At 41.8% G+C, this 4342-nt stretch overlaps 1 long non-coding RNA gene across 1 annotated transcript; it reads right to left on the bottom strand.

The window, feature by feature from the left end:
- Positions 1–1285: 1285 nt before the first annotated feature.
- On the bottom strand, positions 1286–3917 carry LOC131564509 (uncharacterized). Its single transcript, XR_009275390.1, has 3 exons — positions 3885–3917; positions 3272–3638; positions 1286–1585 (listed from the first exon to the last, which is right to left on the bottom strand). It is a non-coding gene; the product is annotated as an uncharacterized LOC131564509 (long non-coding RNA).
- Positions 3918–4342: the final 425 nt, after the last annotated feature.

The raw sequence follows: 4342 nt of genomic DNA, 5'->3' as shown, positions 1-4342 counted from the left end.
TAGGTTTTAATAATTCTAAAGTCTTTTTTTCTAATCCAATTGTTTGAGGACTGGTAAAAGAAAAAGAGAAGAGGGAATATCTTAATTTTCTTATTTCTTTACAGCTACTTACAAAAGAGCTGCTCTTGTTTCGACAGATTTTCCTTTCCAAAAGCAGTTTTCTGTACTACTGAAAATTCCCAAGTTCTTTTTCTCTCTGATTCCTTTTAAAGGCACGTTTTCTTTTCAAAGATGGGGGGGGAAAAGAAAGGATTAGAGTTAACTCGTTGCCTTTAATTGCCAACATCTCCCTCCCCATCGGGAGGGCACTTGATCAAAATGCCAGAGATAAATAAATTAAGACATCCATCAGATTCCTGTCCCAGCTGTCATTTTTTATTTTTTTTTTTATTTTTTTAAAAAAGAACTTGGGAAGTGCCTGTTATTCCCATCCTGAGGGCTGGGCTGAGTGGTGCTGGGGTTTCTGCAGCTTTTCCAGCGCTGAGGAATTATTGTTTGAGCCTTGCACCCAGGGAAAGCTCGGCAGCAGCTAAAGGAGAATCAGGGATGCAGCAGCTGCCAGAGGCATCCTGGGCATGCAGGGATTCAGGGAGAGGGAAGGAGGCTCTGATCTGTGTGTAAAAGTGGAATAGCTGCTGATAAAAACCAGAAGTGCAGGGATAATGTGAAGGTGAAGGTGGTGCAGAGGCAGGTACACCAAAGATGCCCCTGCTCCATTCAGAGCATTTTGCAAATTTTTTTATTTTTTTTTTCCACAGGCTGCAGTAGAAGCAGAAGAAAGGGTAAGAGCAGCAGTTCTATTTAAGCAGAAATGTTTTACAGAGGAACTGAGAAGGTTTGAACAAAGTGACACCTCGTTTTTCTTTCGCTCCCCACTCAGGAAGCCGCAGCCTTGTCCACCGCTGACAATTATCTCTATTAATGACCCAAAGCACAGGCAGACCTTCAAACTGTTCTTTTCCTAACATTTAAAAGAAAAGGGGAAATAAAAAGGCAATTGGTGTGTTTCCAAGTCCTTTCAGACAGCTATTGGAGTTATAAAAAGAAATAATGCCCACAGCTAAGTGCCCAGTAAAAAAAAATAAATCCACTATTTCCTTGAGTTAGCAAATGGAACTGAAACTCTCACACCTTCCTTCCACCAGCTGTGGTGACTTTTGACACAAGAGCCTCCTGGCATGAATATTTTTAAAATTGCCCAGTTTGAGAGATCTGGATTTAGAATCCAAAATTCCATGCTGCAGCAGCCCTGTCCAGAGCAGCACCGGGTGCTGCAGCCCTGAGGAACAATCAGTGAACCCAAAATCCACAGCAAAGGGATCAGCCACAAAGAACCCAGCACAAAATGAATAGAGGAGCACACACAAACAGCAGCCTGCTCGGACAGTTTGCAAACAGAAGGGGATGAATTCTCCTGATGAATTATTCAGGATGCGGTCAGCTCTACCTTGGGCTGGATTTCTGAATTTCTCTTTGCTCCTCCAGAAGTTCCCGGCCCTTTGCAGCAGAAGCTTTTCCACACCAGAGGTTCATTTCTCTGGAAATCTCTGTCAAGTGGTTCAAATTTCTAATAAAAATGTTCATTCTGCAAAGCAGGGGAGCAGATTTTCAGTAACTGATATGGCTCACCCCAACCCCAGAGAGTTTCATAAACATTTTATAAAATGTTCACTTGTGTTGTTCAAGTAATTAACAATATTTCAGGAGACTATCAGCTACCAGAATCTCATTGTCCTCTCTTAATGTGAGGTAGAATATATAAAATATTTTTAATAATTTTTGGTCATTTTTAACTATGTATGTGCACAGCTATTACAACCAAACTCCAGCAAGTCAAAAAAAATCACCCTATCTGTGCAACACAGTCATAATTAAACACTCAGTCCCTGTCATTACAGCAGGCAGAGCTGAAAAGATCTGCCATCCTTAGCACCAGTTCACCTGGAAAAGAAGCACATTGAAGAAGAGAGCTCACCCTTTTGAAGGCAAAATAAAGAGGAAAATGGAGAGAAAAATAAGAAGAAAAAAGAAGGAAGAAAACACGTCACACAAAATAATAATTTCTTTTGTCTCTGTAGAAGCTCTATATAATTTAGCATCTAAAATGCTTTTCTTTTCATTAAAGAACCCAGTTCTCCTAATTCACTGTGCTGAATCAAATTTTACCAGCTCACTTTTCATTGATTATGAAGGAAGAGGAGCACTTCAAAACATCATTTATTCCCTTACCCATGAAGGAAAGCCAGTGTTTAATATTTGCACCTAGAGCTGGGCAGGTTTGAAAACCTCCCCAGCACAGGCAGGGTGTCAGGGAGAAGAATGCTGTGGGCTAAGAGCATCCCTGCAGCCTCCCAGAAGAGAGAAAAATGCTGCCCTGGAACAATCACCAAAAAATAAAAATAAAAGTTCTGAGTTTCAAATGGAAAAGTAAATAACTTCGACCAGCAACAATAAATTACATTTTATAATTATAACATCTATAACATTTACAATCTTGAAATGAATGTAAAAATTAAACTGAGGGAAAAAATAATAAACCCCATAATTTTGAGGTCTCCAAACGGGTTTTTACAGTGAGTCAAGCCCAGCCGCAGTGGAAAGCCCCAGAGCTCCATCTTGTGATTTTTCTGCTCTGAGGCAGGGAAAAGAATTAAAAATAAAAGTAATTTTGCTATTAAATCACTCCAAAATGCAATTTCTTTTGCTGGCATGACACATAGAAGCAAGGCAGAGAAAAAAAATCAGCCAACAAACTATTTTTTGCTCCATTTTGCCATGCAATGTCGTCTCCTTTTCTCACTTAAGGAAAAATTCTCTGCTTTTTCCTAACCCACAGCCCATTGCAAAACCATTGCCAGCAGTAGGACTGAAATTAAATAAACCTGTGGTCTGGAAGAGAAAGTTTCTGGGCTGGAGAAGGGCACAGAATGGAGCAGAGGGGCCACACAGCTCCCCAGTGGAACCAGCTGGCAGCTGCTTATCACCATTTCTGCTCTTCCCTCCTGAATCCCAGAAAAACAAAAAGGAGGATATTTGGGCATCCTCTTTTGCATCCCAGACTCTGCAGTTAATTTTTACATTTATTATTTGCCATTTTATGGCATTTGCCTGTACAGGAGATGAGTTCCTGCAGGGATGGCTCTGGGTTCACCCCCTCCTCTGCCTCCCCCCTGCAGCTCCTGCATCCATCACAGGATCAAGGGTGAAGTTATAGTGCTGTGGGCAAAATGAGAGATGTGATAAAAGGGAAATAAAAATGAAGGAGGCTCACCTTCTTCATGTGATGGAGTAAAAACTTCCAGCCCTGTCATGGGATGAGGCTGTTTTAATATCACAGCCTTGAGTTTTGCTGCTTTGGAGAGGTCACAGATAAAGCCAACAGTCTGCTCCTGCAGATTTCTGTAATGTGTTTCTGAGTTTCTTAATTCTGAGGTGGCAACAGGCAAATCCCAATTTAAGTGCTTTTTCCCCACTCTGAAGTAGGATTTTCCTTAGGAGGTTATTGATCTGTTTCCCACAGGACACCGCACTCAAAATTCACATCTCCACTCTGTTCAGCCCAATCAGGGACCATCCCTGAAGACATATATTTTTGGGATGCTCATAAATCTTTGAACCTCCTTAATTTAGCATCAAGCCTAAAAACAGAAGTTAGATCTTTTAGAAATATCTCCATGATGAGACATACCAGGCAGCACCAGGCCTGTGGTGCACTGTGTATCATAGCCAGGTGCCCCCAGTGCAGTGAATAATGTGCTCTGGCTCCATGATTCAGAATGCTGAACAATTGCTTAATTAAAACTATACTATATTACACTAATACTATATTGTAGCTATACTAAAGAGATAATATACTGTACAAAAGATACTAAAGAAAAACTCACAACTGTCTGAGACACTCAGGACACAGCTTTGACCCAGCTGGCCAAGGAATCAAACAACCCTCAGCAGAATCCCATTTATAAATCACTTTGGGTAAACAATCTCCATAACACATTCTACATGTGCCAAACAACAGGTGCAGTGAATAGAGATAAGAATTGTTTTCTCTTCTTCTCTCTGTGCTTCTCACTGCCTTCCCCAGGAAAAATCCTTGGGAAGTTGTGCCTGCTGCTCTCAGTGAGGAGAGCTGTGGAGACACAATGCATCCTATCAAATCTCCCACCATGGAGGAGAAATGGCTCCATGGACCTGCATGAAGTGTCTGGTGCCTCCAGATGACCTGCTTGGAACTGGTCCAGTTGCCACCCAGGGTCACCATCACAGGACAGGCCATGCAAAGCCAGCTCTGCTCCAGTTGCAGCTCATTCACACCCCAGGACACAGCTGGGACTGGCATCGA

The sequence above is a fragment of the Ammospiza caudacuta genome, chromosome 15 (genome assembly GCF_027887145.1).
Source record: "Ammospiza caudacuta isolate bAmmCau1 chromosome 15, bAmmCau1.pri, whole genome shotgun sequence".
Taxonomy (NCBI): domain Eukaryota; kingdom Metazoa; phylum Chordata; class Aves; order Passeriformes; family Passerellidae; genus Ammospiza; species Ammospiza caudacuta.
This window is presented reverse-complemented; position numbering and strand designations above follow the sequence as displayed.